This window comes from Rhinopithecus roxellana, chromosome 7 (assembly GCF_007565055.1).
Source record: "Rhinopithecus roxellana isolate Shanxi Qingling chromosome 7, ASM756505v1, whole genome shotgun sequence".
In the NCBI taxonomy this organism is placed as follows: Eukaryota; Metazoa; Chordata; class Mammalia; order Primates; family Cercopithecidae; genus Rhinopithecus; species Rhinopithecus roxellana.
In genome coordinates, this window is record NC_044555.1 from 9,839,869 (window position 1) to 9,857,582 (window position 17,714).

The 17,714-nt window shown below is 37.6% G+C and overlaps 1 pseudogene; it reads left to right on the plus strand.

Annotated features, from left to right (window-relative positions):
* LOC104658444 overlaps positions 1-10,451 on the plus strand; it is a 107,043-nt pseudogene extending 96,592 nt beyond the window's left edge.
* Positions 10,452-17,714: the final 7,263 nt, after the last annotated feature.

Below are 17,714 nucleotides of genomic sequence, written 5' to 3' on the forward strand. Positions count from 1 at the left end.
ATAATGTTTCAAGCCCACACACAATAATATCACTCCTCAATTCAGAAATCTTCCTTGTGGTTCCACTATACCTTAGAATAAAGTCTATTCAATACTTCTTAGAATACTCACATTGAGGGATCCCAGCCTACTCCTCACTTCAACTGTTTCTTTCTTTCTTTCTTTTTTTTTTTTTGAGTCTCTATTTCTTTCTTTTTATTATTATTATACTTTAAGTTCTAGGGTACATGTGCACAACGTGCAGGTTTATTACATATGTATACTTGTGCCATGTTGGTGTGCTGCACCCATCAACTCCTCAGCTTTCTTGCTCTGCTTTCCACCCCAAGTCAGTCACAGCATAATTATTGCCATTCTCCAAATGTGCCATCCTCTTTCATTTCTCTTTACTTTGATGGATGCTATTTTCTATCATGTGATATGATTTTTCTTTTTTCTTCAACCAACAAGTGCTTATTAACCCTTCACAGGGTATGCCAGTTGTCATCTTCTCTGTGAAGATTTTTCCCACCTCCATTTTAGTAAGCAAAAAGCACTTTTCACTTACTTTTTTACAACAGTTACTACATTGTTTGTTCATTACCTGTTTTTCTCTTGTCTCTTTTCCCTTCCCCAGACCATACTCTTTGAGGGCAGATATTAATATTACTCTTTTATGCACCTGACCTGGTACAGAACATAATAAAGTAACTACATGTTTCCTTGCTTACTTCTCCAAGAAAATGCTAGTGCATCTTTTGCCAAGCCTTGATCATCCCCCAAGGCTGGCATGACTGGAGAATCAAATGTCATGAGTTCAGAGAAAGGAAATCTCAGCATTGGCATGAGTAAGTCAAAACAGTTTAAAAACAAGACAAAAACAACAAACAAAAGTACTTTATTTAGCAACTGAGACTTGAAGTTTGAGATATAAGGGAAGGGGCAGTAAAGGAACGGCTAGAGAATGTAATGAATTTGATTTTAGACATTTTGAACTTAGTGACAGCTTTATATAGAAATAGAGGTGTCCTGAAGGCAGTTGGAAATATGATACTGAAGTGCAGATGAGAGGTTACAGCTAAATATATAGTTAGTCACTAATTTACAAAGTTATCATATTTCAAAACTTCACTTGTAAGTTTTGGTGTAATAACTCAAAATGTAGTTTTTCATAGAGGCAATACTATAAGTGGTGATTATGTCTATTAGCCCACAATGTATATTTAATCTTGTTCTGTAACTGAAATAACATATATTTGCAATAAATAGTATAAAATACTATTGCAATTTTAGTTATTAAAATGGAAAAACAATAAAACTGAATAAGAAAAATTCCCTGTTTTGAATACCAGTACTTGAGGTAATAACAAATTTAAACACAGTAATTTGCAGAATTTGATAGAATTTCATGGAGATTCTGAATGAGATCTGTAGACACTTTCAAAGGCTTTAGAGCTTTATTTTTTATGTTTTAGGAAGAAGGTCTTACTCTGTCATCTAGGATGGAGTGAAGTGGTGTGATCATAGCTCACTGCAGCCTCAAACTCCTGGGTTCTACAGGTGCATGCCGCCTGCCTGTCAATTTTATGATAGAGTGTTTTTTAAATTGCTTATTTCTGTTAAAAACATCAGGATTTTGTATCACTAGTACTACCCTTCCCTTGCTTTCTGGCCTTCATTGGGATTATTAGGGGCTCACAGATAGAAAGAAAAAGAAAAGGATCGAAATCAAGAAAAGGATTGAGAGTATTTCCAAAGATCACTGAGCAGTGGTTGATAAAAAGGAGAGACCAAATGTTTCAAGAAGGTGCTCATCAAAAAATTGTCTGAGGAATTACCTGGAGCTGTCAACCATAAAAGACAAACAAAGTTTAACATGTTCATACATTCATTAAACAAGCAAACAATATTCTTCTATAAGGAAATCAATGTAGAAAGATTGTCAGTGATGTTACTTGGTTGTTTCAAAGTATCATCATCACAAAATGACTTGGTTGCTATTCAAAGTGAGTGTGGAATGGTAAAGTAACATGTAGTTATCCAGTTGGAGATTGGAGGGGAAAGCAGTATAGAAACAGCTGCAGATATGCAAGACATATTTTTTAAAGCTAGGTGTTTGCAACTAGAGAAATAATTACAAAAATGGGCAAAAGATCTGAATAGAAACTTTTCAAAGGAAGACATACAAATGGCAAACAAGTAAATGAAAAGGTGCTGAACATCATTAATCATCAGAGAAATGCATATCAAAACTACAATTAGATGCCATCTTACCCCCGTTAAAATTACTTTTATCCGAAAATCAGGCAATAACAAATGCTGGTGAGAATGTGAAGAAAAGGGAACGCTCATACACTGTTGGTGAAAATTAGATTAGTACAACCAGTGTAGAGAACAGTTTGGAGGTTTCTCAAAAAACTAAAAGGAGAGCTAACACACAAACCAGCAATTCCACTTCTAGATATATACTCAAAAGAAAGGAAATCAGTAAATGGAAGAGATATCTAAACTCCTATGTTTATTGCAGCATTGTTTACCATAGCCAAGATTTGGAGGCAACCTAAATGTCCATGAAGAGATGAATGGATAAAGAAAATGTGGTACATATAAACAATGGAGTACTATTCAGTCATAAAAAAGAATGAGATGCTGTTATTAGCAGCAACATGGATGGGATTGAATGTTATTATTTTAAGTGAAATAAGCCAGGCACAGAAAGACAAACTTTGCATGTTCTTGCTTATTGGTGGAAGTGAAAAGTTAAAACAATTGGAATAGTAACAGCTCTGGTCTGCAACTCCCAGTGAGACCAATGCAGAAGGTGGGTAATTTCTGCATTTCCAACTGAGGTACCCAGTTCATCTCATTGTAACCGGCTAGGCAGTGGACGTGACCCACGGAGAGTGAGCATCAGCAAGTTGGGGTGACACTTTACCTGAGAAGTGCATGGAGTGGGGGGACCTCCCTCCCCCAGTCAAGGGAAGAGATGAGAGACTGTGCTACCCACCAGGAGTACTACACTTTTCCCATGGAGTTTTGCAGTCTTCAGATCAGGCCTGTACCACCAAGCCCTGGGTCTTAAGCACGAAACTGGGTCACTATTCAGGCAGGCACTGAGCTGCAGGAATTTTTACATACTCCAGTGGCACCTGGAACTCTAGGGAGACAGGATAACCATTCACTCCAGTGGAAATGGGGCTGAAGCTGGGGAGCCAAGCAGTCTCACTCAGCAAGTCCCACTTACACGGAACCCAGCAAGCTAAGAATCACTGGCTTGAAATCCCCATTGACAGCACAGTAGTCTGGAGTTTGCCTGGGATGACCAAGTTCTGAGAGGAGGGAAGGGTGACTGCCATTACTGTGGCTTTAGTAGGTGCTTGTCTCCTGACAGTGCTAAGGAGACTTGGAGGTTTGGACTGGGCAGAATTCCCCACATTACAGCAAAGCAGCTGTGCCCAGACTCCTTTAGATCCTTCCTCACCAGGCAGGGCATCCCTGCAGGAAGTCCATCAGCTCCAGTCAAGGGCTTATAAACATAATTCTCATCTCCCTAGTATAAAGCACCTGGGGGGAGGGTTGGCCATAGTCCCGGGTTCAGCAGACTTAATTTTTCCTTCCTGCTAGCTCTGAAGAAATTGGTTGATCCCAATGAGGGGGATTCCCCCAACATAGTGATATGGGAGCAGGGCAGGGAAGTCATGGGAAGGGAAGGGTCTGGTCCCTGGCTAGGGCTTCACCCCCAGGCCTGTGCCCACAGACCTAGGTGAAGACAAGCATTTCTGTTTTTATGCCCAAATGTTGCATTTTCCAAGAACACCCTGGCATACCACATCCCCATCCTGTGCCTATAACAACCCTGAGACCCTAGTGGGCATGCACACGAGCAGCTAGATGTTGAGAAGAACGCATCACTGGGAGAAAACACAAGCAGGTGGATGTCGAGAGAATGTTAGGAGGAGCATGCCAATGAAAGAGCACACCGACAGACACTGGCAGGCCAGCAGGCATTGACCAGCAGAACTATGCGGAGTTTCTCTGGGGTGGTTGGAAGGGAGCCCAGCTGCCAAGTGGCCTATCTCCAGGGGGAAAACTACCTTCCCACTCTATCCCCTTCTGGCTCCCCAATCTGCTGAGAGCTACTTCCACTCAATAAAATATTGCACTCATTCTCCAAGCCCACATGTGATCTGACTCTTCTGGTACACCAAGGCAAGAAACCCCAGGATACAAAAAACACTCTGTCCTTGTGATAAGGCAGAGGGTCTAATTGAGCTGACTAACACAAGCTACCTAAAGATGGCTAAACTAAAAGAGCACACAATAACACACACTCACTGGGGCCTCAGGAGCTGTAAACATTCACCCCTAGATACTGCTGTCAGGTCAGAGTCCCACAACTTGCCCATCTGCCTGCTCCTCCTAGGGGTTTGAGCACTGGGGCAACAAAGAAGGGAGTCACACCCCCATTGCATGCCCTGTGAGGAGGATAAGGAAACTTTTCCCATTTCAACAATACACCAGTCCTGCAAAGGGACAGACTGCCTCCTTAAGAGGGTCCCTGATCCAGTGCCTCCTGTCTGGGTGAGACCTCCCAACAGGGGTCAACAGACACCTCAGACAGGAGAGCTCTGGCTGGCATCAGGTTGGTGCCCCTGTGGGAAAATCTTCTGGAGGAAGGAGCAGGAAGCAATCTCTGCTGTTCTGCAACCTTCACTGGTGATACAAGGCAAACAGGGTCTAGGGTCTAGAGTGGACCCCAGTAAATTGCAGCAGACCTACAGAAGAGGCACCTGATTTTTAGAAAACAAACAACAACAAAAACAAAAACACAAACAAAAAGTAACAACAACATCAACAAAAACGACCCCACAAAAACCCATCCAAAGGTCATCAGCCTCAAAGATCAGAGGTGGATGAGGAAAAATCAATGAAGATGAGGAACAATCAATGAAGATGAGGAAAACAATAAAGATGAGGAAAAAACAATGCAAAAATGCTGCAAATTCCCAAAGCCAGAATGCCTCTTCTCCTCCAAATGATTGCAACACAACCAGCAAGAGCACAGAATGGGGCTGACACTGAGATGGATGAACTGATAGAAGTGGGCTTTAGGAAGTGGGTAATAATGAATTTGATTGAGCCAAAGGATTAAGTTCTTACCCAATTCAGAGAAGCTAAGAACCGTGATAAAATATTACAGGAGCTGTTAACTAGAAAAACCAGTCCAGAGAGAAACATAAACGACCTGATGGAGCTGAATAACACAACACAAAAACTTAATGATGCAAAAACAAGCATTAATAGTCAAATAGACCAAGCAAAGCATAAAGACTATCTTGCTAAAATAAGGCAGGCAGACAAGATTAGAGAAAAAAGAAGGAAAAGGAACAAACAAAACCTCCGATAATTATGGGACTATGTAAAAAGACCAAACCTACAACTAATTGGAGTACCTGAAAGAGATGGGGAGGATGGAGAAAAGTTGGGAAACATACTTAATGATATAATCCAGGAGAACTTCACCAACCTAGCAAGACAGGCCAATATTCAAATTCAGGAAATCCCAAAAACCCTAACAAGATACTTCATGAAAAGATCTACCTCAAGGCACATTATCATCAGATTCTCTAAGGTAAAAATGAAGGGAAAAAATGTTAAGGACAGAAAGAGAGAAAGGCCAGGTCACCTACAAAGGGAAGCCCATCAGATTAACAGCTAACCTCTTAGCAGAAACCCTGCATCCCAGAAGAGATTGGGGGCTAATATTCAAAATTCGTAAAGAAAATAAATTCCAACCCAGAGTTTATTTGGCCAAATAAGCCTCATAAGCGAAGGAGAAATAAAAGCTTTTTCAGACAAGCAAATGCTAAGGGATTTTGTCACCACCAGGCCTTCCTCAAGGAAGCACTAAATATGGACAGGAAAAACCATTACCAGCCACTACAAGAACACACTGAAATACACAGACCAATGACACTATGAAGCAACAACATTAATAAGTCTGCAAAATTAACCAGTGAGCATAATGATGAGAGATTCAAATTCACACATAACAAGATTAACCTTAAATGTAAATGGGCTAAATGCCCCAATTAAAAGACACAGAATGGCAAGCTGGATACAAAGATAAGACCCATTGGTGTGCTGTATTCAAGAGACACATCTCATGTGCAAAGACACATATAGACTCAGAGTAAAGGGATGGAGGAAAATTTACCAAACAAATGGAAAGCAGACAAAAGCAGATGTTGCAATATTAGTTTCTGACAAAATAGACTTTAAACCAACAAAGGTCAAAAAAAAACAAAACAAAACAAACAAAACAAACAAACAAACAAAAAAAAACAAAGAAGGGCATTACATAATGTTAAAGGGTTCAATTCAACAAAATAAGCCAACTACATTAAATATATGTGCACCTAATACAAGAGCACCCAGATTCATAAAACAAGTTCTTAGAGACCTACACAGAGACTTAGACCCCTACACAATTATAGTGGGAGATTTTAATACCCTACTATCAGTATTAGACACATCATGAAGACAGAAAATTAACAAAGATATTCAGGATTTGAACTCAGCTCTAGACAAAGTAGACCTGATAGATATCTACAGAACTCTCCACCCAAAAACAACAGAATATACATTTTTTTGGCACCACATGACACTTACTCTAAGATTGATCACATAATTGGAAATAAAACACTCCTCAGCAAATGCAAAAATCCCAAAATCATAACAAACAATATCTCAGACCACAGCACAATCAAATGAGGACTGAATATTAAAAAGCCCACTCAAAACCACACAACTACATGGAAATCAAACAACATACTCCTGAATGACTCCTGGGTAAATAATGAAATTAAGGCAGAAATCAAGAAGTTATTTGAAAACAATGAGAAAAAAAGAGACAATGTACCAGAATCTCTGGGACACACCTAAAGCAGTATTAAGAGGGAAATTTATAGCACTAAAAGCCCACATTGAAAAGCTAGAAAGATCTCAAATCTACACCCTAACATCACAACTAAAAGAACTAGAGAACCAAGAGCATACAAACTCCAGAGCTAGCAAAAGACAGGAAATAACTAAGCTTAGCGTGGAACTGAAGGAGACAGAGACACGAAAAAACCCTTCAAAAAAATCTACAAATCCAGGAACTGTTTATTTGAAAAAGTCAACAAAGTAGACCACTAGTAAGATTAATAAAGAAGAAAACAAAGAAGTTTCAAATAAACACAATCAGAAACGATAAAGGGGATACCACCACTGTACCCAAAGGAATACAAATAGCCATCAGAGAATACTATAAACACCTCTATGCAAATAAACTAGAAAATCCAGAAGAAATGGATAAATTCCTGGACACCTACACCCTCCAAAATCTGAACCAGAAAGAAGTTGAATCCCTGAATAGACCAATAACAAGTTCTGAAATTGAGGAAGTAATAAATAGCCTACCAAAAAGAAAACAAAAACAAAAAAACACGTACAGATGGATTTTCAGCTGAATTCTACCAGAGATATAAAGAGGAGCTTGTACCATTTCTTCTAAAACTATTACAAACAATTGAAAAGGAAGGACTCCTCCCTAACTCATTTTATGAGGCCAGCATCATCCTGATACAAAAAATTGCCAGAGATACAACAACAATAACAACACAACACTTCAGGCCAATATTCATGATGAACATTGATGCAAATATCCTCAATAAAATACTGGCAAACCGAATCCAGCAGCACATAAAAAATCTTATGCACCATGATCAAGTTAGCTTCATCCATGGGATGCAAGGCCAGTTCAACATACAAAAATCAATAAACGCAATTCATCACAAAAATAGAACTAAAGGGAAAAACCACATGAATATCTCAATAGATGCAGAAAAGACCTTGAATTTGATAAAATTCAACATCTCTTCATGTTTAAAACTCTCAATAAACTATGTATTGATGGAACATACCTCAAAATAATAAGAGTTATTTATCACAGATCCACAGTCAATATCATACTGAATTTCAAAAGCTGGAGGCATTCCCCCTAGAAAACTGGTACAAGACGAGGATGCCCTCCCTCATCCCTCTTATTTAACGTAGTGATAGAAGTTCTGGCCAGGACAATCAGGCAAGAGAAAGAAATAAAGCATGTTCAAATAGGAAGAGAGGAAGTCAAATTGTCTTTGTTTGTAGATGGCATAATCCTATATCTAAAAGACCCCATTGTCTCAACCCAAAAGTTTCTTAAGCTGTTGAGCAAGTTTAGCAAAGTCTCAGGATACAAAATCAACGTGCAGAAATCACAAGCATTCCTATACACCAACAACAGATGAGCAGAGACCCAAATCATAGATGAGCTTCCATTCACAATTACCACAAAGAAAGTAAAATACCTAGAAATACAGCTAACAGGGGAAGTGAAGGACCTCTTCAAGGAGGACTACAAACAACTGCTCAAGGAAATCAGAGAGGACACAAGCAGATGGAAAACCATTCCATGCTCATGTATAGGAAGAATTAATATCATAAACATGGCCATAGTGCCCAAAGTAATTTATGGATTCAATGGTATTCCAATTGACCTACCACTGACATTCTTCATAGAATTAGAAAAAAAAAAAAAAACTATTTTAAAATTCATATAAAACCAAAAAAGAGGTCACTTAGCCAAGACAATCCTAAGCAAAAAGAACAAAGGTGGAGGCATCACACTACCCTACTTCAAACTATACTACAAGGCCACAATAAACAAAACAGCATGGTACTTGTACAGAAACAGGCACATAGACCAATGGAAGAGAATAGAGTACTCAGAAGTAAAACAGCACATCTACAATCATCCCATCTTTGACAAACCCCCAAAAACAAGCAATGGGGAAAGGATTCCCTATTTAATAAATAGTGCTGGGAGAACTGGCTAACCATAGGCAGAAAATTGAAACAGGATTCCTTTCTTACAACTTACACAAAAATTAACTCAAGCTGGATTAAAGACTTAAATGTAAAACCGAAAACCATAAAAACCCTAGAAGAAAATCTAGGCTGTATCATTCAGGATATAGGCATGTGCAAAGACTTTATGATGAAATTGTTGAAAGCAATTGCAACAAAATCAAAAATTGACAAATTGGATCTAATTAAGCTAAATAGTTTCTGCACAGCAAACAAAACTATTACCAGAGAGAGAAGACAATCTATAGAATGGGGGGAAACTGTTGCAATCTATCCATCTGACAAAGGTCTATTATCCAGAATTTACAAGGAACTTCACCAAATTTACCATTAAAAATAATACAATCCCATTAAAAAGGGGGCAAAGGACTTGAACAGACACTTCTGAAAAAACTGAGACATTCATGAGGCCAACAAACCCATGAAGAATAGCTCAACATCACTGATCATTAGAGAAATGTAAATAAAAAACACAATGAGATACCATCTCATGCCGGTCAGAATGTCAATTATTAAAGTCAAGAAACAACAGATGCTAGCAAGGTTGAAAAGAAATAAGAACACTTTTACACTGTTGGTGGGAATGTGAATAAGTTCAACCATTGTGGAAGGTAGTAGGGTGATTCCTCAAAGATTTAGAACCAGAAATACCATTTGAGCCAGCAATCCCATTCCTGGGTATATACTCAAAAGAATATAAATCATTCTATTATAAAGATACATGCATGCATATGCTCACTGAAGCATTATTCACAATAGAAAAGACATGGAATCAACCCAAATGCCCATCAATGATAGGCTGGATAAAGAAAATGTGGTACATATATACCAAGGAATACTATGCAGCCATAAAAGGGCACTAGATCATGTCCTTTGCAGAAACATGGATGAAACTGGAAGCCATTATCATCAGCAAACTAACACAGAAACAGAAAACCACCCACTGCCACCCAGGGAACAGCTGGTGAGGACTGCCATTCTGAGGACCGTCCTGATGAGCTTGGGCCCTCTCTTGCTTAACAAGCCTTAAGGGTAAAAGCTGTTAAACTGGAGAAGGAAGTCCAGGATTTAACGGTGAGATACCAGAGAGCTGTAGCTGATTGTGAAAACATAAGGAGGCGAACCCAGAGATGTGTGGAAGATGCCAAAATATTTGGAATCCAGAGTTTCTGTAAGGACTTGGTGGAGGTGGCTGACATTTTGGAGAGGACTACAGAGTGCATTTCTGAAGAATCAGAGCCTGGGGACCAGAAGCTCACTCTGGAGAAGGTCATCCAACGGTTGTCACTTTTAGAAGCAAAGCTGAAAAGTGTGTTTGCCAAGCATGGCCTGGAGAAACTGACACCCATTGGTGACAAATATGATTCCCACGAGCATGAATCCTCTGTCATGTGCCAGCTGGTGTTGTGGTGCAGTCTGGCACCATGGCATTAATAAGACAAGATGGTTACAAACTTCATGGCTGCACCATTAGGATTGCCCAGGTAGAAGTGGCAGTGGAGTCTCAGAGGGGACTGTGAAGAGGCCATCAGAAACTCAATGTTCTCCCAGAGCGCAGTCACCTGTGTTTCATTTATTTAGTAAAGTAGGTTTGTATTGTACATGAGGTACTTCATGTGATATGTTTTGGATTTAGTCATACTGGTTTTATTTCTAAGATATTCTATTGATTTAATGTGACCTGTTTGGTCTCATCAGAAGTCTTATCATTGGGAATTTGAACAGTGTGACGAGTCTTCCGATGGCCTTTATGAAAACATGGTTAGCAAAATTGGTACTCTGATGAATTTGAATCCAAAATTCTTTTAACTATGTGTTTTCAACTACATGTTCCTTCCTAGTGGTCCCTATAACAGGAATTGTATAGTATCTTGTATTTTGTGGAGAAAGGAGATGGTAGGGATTGGTTCAACATTTAGGTACTTAGAAGATAAAGCTTCTTTGTATTCTTGTAAATTTATTCTTGTATACATTTAGATCATTTGGATTTATTTTATTCACATAGATTTTCAGGACTTTACCTTTTGTTTTCTTTCATTTTAGTATTTTGTCCTTGTAATCCCAACTAGATAGGCTTTATGCTCACATCATTATCTCATACCCATCCTTTCTCATCCCCATTTGCAGGGGCTAAAGGTCTAGGTGAGACTTGGAATGCAAGGAACATCAGGAAATTTGAGATACCCAGGACCCTTTCAAACAAGAATGACCAAAAAGCCTTGGGCTGTCTTTGCTCTGAGTTATTTTCAAATTATTTTCAGCTTCCCTGTCATATAATCATTTCTGGCAAATTGAAGCAACACTAACAGCTAATGACCCAGATGGCTCTATTCAGATAATTTACCTACAACTTCTCATTTCACCAGTCCTTACCCCTCTTCCTCTTTGTCAATTTTGCCTTATAATCCTTTATTAGATGATGGGAGGTGATGATCAGGACAAAAGTGTTAGATTTGCGTGATTTCTCATTTCATTTATTAATAGTTTTGCTGAAATTTTTTAAAGTTTCCTCTTGATCTATTTATGTTATTTTTGTGACAAAAATCTAAATATAAGTATTCTCTCCTCTTAGCAATTTTTTTTCTGTGTTGCTCAGGCTGACATCCAACTCCTGGGATCAAGCAATCCTGCCTCCACCTACCAACTAGCTGGGACTACAGGCACTCAACACTGTGCCTGAGAATTTTTTTTTTTTTAGTTGGTACTCACAAATCACTACCTCTGTTATACTGACAAGCTTTATTGCCTATTTTTTGTATCTGTTAGGTCACATTTGTGTAAACATCTAGCTCACTTTTTATATATTAACTAACCTCCTAGAGTTAATGGGTTTATGTGTTTTTTTTTTTTTTCAGTTTTATAGCTGGTGTTCTGTAAAAGATTTGTCCAATAAGTGACTTAGTGAATGAACGATATATCAGTCAAACTTAAGGAAGGCAGTCAATTATGGATATTTTAATGTTGGAATAGCCTTAATTATCAAATCTCACCTTTTCTGCTTCAGAAGTATGAAAATGTAGTCATTTTAGGACTGGACCAAAGGAAAAGAATCTCTAAACTGTTGACTAAATTTCAATGAGAATGTAAAGAACAACTAGATATTAACATCCAACATTTAAGATTAATGGGCATGCAAATAAGTTTCCAGCAGACAGTCAGATGTTGTTGGATGTCCAGATTGTATAGGTTTAGGTTTAAGTTACTACTCATAAAATAAATCCATTTCTACTAGAACTCGATGACCTCAGTCAGTGGAGTGGTAAAAAGTTATCCTTTTACACATTATAGATAATTCTAAGACAGCACACAAATGTATCAACAAAGCCATCTTCTTGTGGGCCCTACCATCTTCATCAGATTTAGATACCTAAAAAACAAGTAAATAAGCACTTTTAAAATGCAATCAAAAGACTGGTGGTAAGCTTTTAAAACCAGAACATCTTTTGGCATTTCACTAAGTGTATATTGTAAATTTAATGAACAATCAAAGTTCACAGTAGAAAGCTGTCTTTTTTTGCTTTCATTTCTATGAGATTGACAGATGGTGACAATAAGAAAATGAACTGATTATAATTATTCTCCGTGTATCTTTTTAAAATGTTTTTTATTGCTAGCTACCATTACCAATTAGAATTAACATTAATTAGAATTAACAATAATTTTAGGTATAGAATGTTATGATTACCTAGAGATGTCTCTATCTACCAGGCTCAAGTGATCCTCCCACCTCAGCCTACCAAGTAGCCAGGACTACAGGCAAGTGCACCACCATGCCCGGCTAGTTTTTTTTTTTTTTTTTTTTTTTTTTGGTTGTTTTTTACAGGTGGGGTGTCACTATATTGCCCAGGCTAGAAGAATTTTCTAATACTCTATTACATCTCCCGATTTGCCAAGTAAATTGAGAATAATTTTAGATTATTTTATTATTCAGTAGTTTTACAGACTTAAAAGTGTAAATTTAGAATTAGAAGATGAAGCTATAATAGTAAGAATGTCAAGTTGAAGGGCTTTGGGGAGCCAAGCAGCATAATAGAGCATAGGCTTGAACTTAAATCCCAGCTCAGTCACCTGCATGACTTTAGGCACCAGTCATTTCACACTCCTGAGCCTGGTTCTTTATTTCTAAAATGATTATAATTCTTTTGCAACATTTTGAGGATTAAGTGAAATGTGTTAAAAGGCTACTACAGTAGGCTCTCTGATATTTATTTTTATTTTTTTTATTATGCACATTGTTTACCTGGCTTTTTATGGCTGCCTAAAGTCTAGGGAAAAGGGAAGACTGATTAATGATGAGCAGAAATAACATGTGAGCTAATCATTCACTGACTTATTTTCCCTCCAGTTTTTGGTTTTTTAAAAATTAGCCACACCACAAGAAACCCACGTTTTTAGATGGAAAGAGCAAGAAAATTGTGTCAGTGCTCTTCATTATTTTCATCTTAATGGTATAGTGAAAATACATTGGCTAACAGATGATGCTAAGGAAACTTTGGCTCACTCTAACTTGAAGGGGGGATTTTGGTGTTTTAGTACTTGGATTGTACAAACCTTTTACTGACTTTTATTTACTGCTAAAAAGGAATTAGGTAGTTGGGGATTGGTATGCTAGTTGGTGCTCTCATTCATGGCAAAGGATTTTATAAATGAATAAAAGTTCTTAAAACATCAAAGCAAAAATCAAATGAGGAAAACTAAGGATGAAATGCAACATTCATCAGAACAAGGATCACTGAAAAAAAAAATATTCAGAAACAACATTGATAAAACCTGAATTGAAATAACTGCAAAAAAAGAAGTACTTATGGAGTTACTCCCCAGTGATACAAAGTTGAATATCCATTGACTAGATTACAAGGGTCTGCTTTGTCGTCATCCTCTCTCCCTCTTATTCTCACCTTAGAGCACATTAAATAACCCATTAGGAAATTAAAGGAAAGGAAACTTGGACCATTCATTTCTTTATTTAATTATTTCCAGAAGAAAACCTCACAGTACTTTTATCTTGTGAAATTGGGTGGCCTCACTGAGCATCTAGAATCTGAACACAATGAGAGCCACTATCAAAAACAAAAAAAAAAAAGCCAGAGTTGGAGAGTAAAGTGGTAAAAACAGATTTTATTCAGGGCTATTGCAATAGGTAAAAAGAGACTTCAGTACAGAACTGGGCTCAATTCAAAATACACCATGGGCAAGCAGAGATTTACAGCCAAGGAATAGGGTGAGGGTCAGCAAATGGAAAATCATCAGGAAATGTCAGAGGTAAGAGGCATTCTGGCAAAATCAGCTTGACAGAACTCATTCTGAAGACAGGCCAAGGTGAGCAGACATCACCTGGGGCATAATAGAGAATGAGAAACTCGATCACATATTAAGGGTGATCAGATATCAAGGGTGGGGATTTCTTGCTATGCTGACAGCAGGATTCTTGCTAAAACTAGATTTTACAAGCAAGTACACAGATAGGTATAGAAAAAAGTTCAAGAGCCTAACAAAAATTTGGTCAAGCAAAGAACCTTCATCAACATCCAAGAAATGTTGATAGAGAGTACCCCGAAACTGTGGGAAAAGGGAAAACTCACAGAGAAATTCTGCTCTGCTTATCTTGAGCCATGTTGAGTTTTACAAGACTTATCCACTGATTTTAGGAGGCAAGAAATGCACGCTTAATATTTCATAGCTCCATTTGGGAGATGAGGAGAAACAAACAGTGTTTAATTAAAACATGCGTGCACACACACACAAACACACACACACACACCACACAAAGTTACATCTTTTGAGCCTCTAGGATTTCACTAGTGTGGTTCAAGTTACTTTTGGCTTCCTCAGTTTTTTTGTTTATAACACATCTCTCTCATGTTTAATGTTCTTTGATGTTGCAAAGGGCTGGAGTAAAAAAATAATTTTATTTATCTGGAGAGTCCATTTACCAACACATAACAGCTCTTGTTTAGATGGTAATTGGGCCACCAAGCTCATCCTGATTGCTGGATGAGTTCTAGATTTAATCATGTTTCCCTAGTTGACGTGACTGTAATTATATTCTTGTTGTGATTGTTTTATTGCCCTTTTTGTTGTTGTTGTTTTGGGGTTAGGAGGTGCCTCAGTAGGCTCTGTGGCTTCTGGAGACACTTCCTTGTCTACCCATCAAGTTTTTTAAAAAATTAATGAATTAATTACTTTATTAATTAAATATTTTTAAGAGCAGGAAATACACTTGGAGATTATATATATTTTTTAATTTTTACAAATAAGGGCTTACTTTTATTATTCTTTTATTTAACTTTTATTTTAAGTTCAGGGGTACATGTGCAGGTTTGTTATATAGGTAAACTTGTGTCATAGAGGTTTATTGTACAGATTATTTTGTCACCCAGGTATTAAATCTAATACTCATTAGTTATTTTTTCTGATACTTTCATCCTCCCATCCTCCACCCTCTGACTCTGATAGACCCCAGTGTGTGTTGTTCCCTTCTATGTATCCATGTCTTCTCATCAATTAGCTCCTACTTATAAGTGAGAACATGAGGTATTTGGTTTTCTGTTCCTGTATTAGCTTGCTAAGAATAATGGCCTCCAGCTCAATCCATGTTCCTACAAAGGACATGCTATCATCTATAAACTATATTTGAATTGTCAAACTACTTCCCTGTGTTTTGGTCCTTCCATGAGACAGTTGATGTGAGTAAGCATAGTCCCTGAATAGCTGAGGCATCCTAGAGCACCTAGATCATCCAGAAGACCTTCTAGATTATCATCTTGCTCCAACAAGATTGTCCTTGGACACTTCTCCTACTGTTTACTAAGAGGATGCAAATAAAACCACAAAAAATGAGATCTCTTGGAAGAAACCACCTCCAGTTAGTGTGGGCATCTAGCTTATGTTGGTTGTTTTTTGAAGGAGACTTTAAAAAATATGTACATTGAAGATTATACTTGGTGATTTTCTTGTCATTTTCAGTGACCATTTCTCGATATTCTTCCTTATATGCTCATCTGCAGAATTTGACACAAAATAATCACCCTGTCCTCCTAAACTCTGCTCTTACCGTCTTTACAGCTTTTTTGCTTCTTTCCTACTTCTCAGCTATTTTTCTCTTTCTTTTCTCCCTGATCTTGGTCTTCTGGCTATCTAATCTTAGCATTTCGAGTTTCTTTTTTGTACTAAATCACTGATTGATATAATCATATTTCAAATTAACATAAAATATAACTTGCAGATGTCCTGTAGTCAAATTTTACTTTCCTTCTCTCTTTTTATATTACCTCCATACCTGAGAAATGACCATCATATATAACATTGATTTCCATCACTCTAATACAACAAACATTAATTGAGATTGTACCCTGTTTCATGAATTTTCATTTCAGGTATCTCATTGAACAGTCTCACTGTGACCCCATGGAAATAGTTTTTACCTCTAGTTCATAGTCTAAGAAATTCAACTTCAAAAGTGTTTGTAACTTTCTCAGATTCATTTATTTAGGAAATTATAGAACAAAAATTATGTGGGCACATTAAGCTATTTGTATATTAATTTGACATTATATTGGTGAGCAGACAGTATACCATGTGCTACAGATGAATAAAAGGACAGTTTCTTCTTTTAAGAATTAAGGAAAGGACAGATCTATAAACAAGAAATTATGATGCAATGTGATAAATAATAGAGGCATATGTTAAATGTCACAAAGTGTTATGTGAGTAAAAAGATCTAGTTTGTCTGGTGGGATCAAAAACAGCTTTGAGGTTGGTTAACATTTAAAATAGATTCTAAAGGATGAGTAGAACTTTATAAAAATCCTATGGAAATGTATCATCAAGTTCCAAAAACTGATACAAAAATCACACTTTAATACATAAATCATTTGTTGGTTGGGCACAACCCTTACTTCATTTAGATTGTGGGACATAGAATGAAAATAAGCTTGTCAATACTTCTGAATTTTCTAAGTGTTTCCCAGAATTTATCAGAATTACCCATTCTTGTCTCCTTGGAACTTTTTTCCTTAGGAGAACTTAGGACACTATACATATGTAAATACTCGTTCTATTGGGTAGTGCACCTGGGAATTATATATTCCCAAGCATTGCAAGATAAACAGGATACAATCATTCCCTCAACAAAGGAGTCATGGGTGGAAGTATAGGGGCATGTGGGAGCCCTGCAGTCAGGGGTAAATCTATAGGTCCTATATCTGGTCTATGAGACTTAACCCCAAGCCCCACTGGATTGTGTGACTGATACTGTTAACCAACCTGAATGACACTTCAAGGTAGAGTCAAGATTGATTCAGAATGGGAATGGGACAGATAGAGCCTACCAGTTAATCTAGCTGTGAAGGGCCAAAGAAATAAAGTGGGGACAGATGAGTCACCAGAATCTAGAAGAAAAAGAAGCTGAGAGAGGTTTGAAGGAGAGCACTGTCCCTTCAGACCTCTGAAAAGCTGCTGTGGAAAAAAAGATGCAAATTTGTTTCATTGTGACTCCCAGAGACATATCCTGAACCAATGGGAAGAAAATCTAGGGAGATATCACAAAAGGCTTTCTAACTATTAATACTGAGCAATGATGGCCTGAACTTTCTCAGTAGAAGTAAAGCTAGATGATTTCTAAAGTCTCTTTACAGGTTTGATATTCTATTAGTCCTTCTGGTCAACATTTTTCATTTTAAATCAGGAGATGAATTAAATCATCCAAAAGAAATGGGGGAAGTGACTATGCTCTGAAGGCCATATACTGCTTTTATATGCCATAAAACAAGTATCAATGAGAT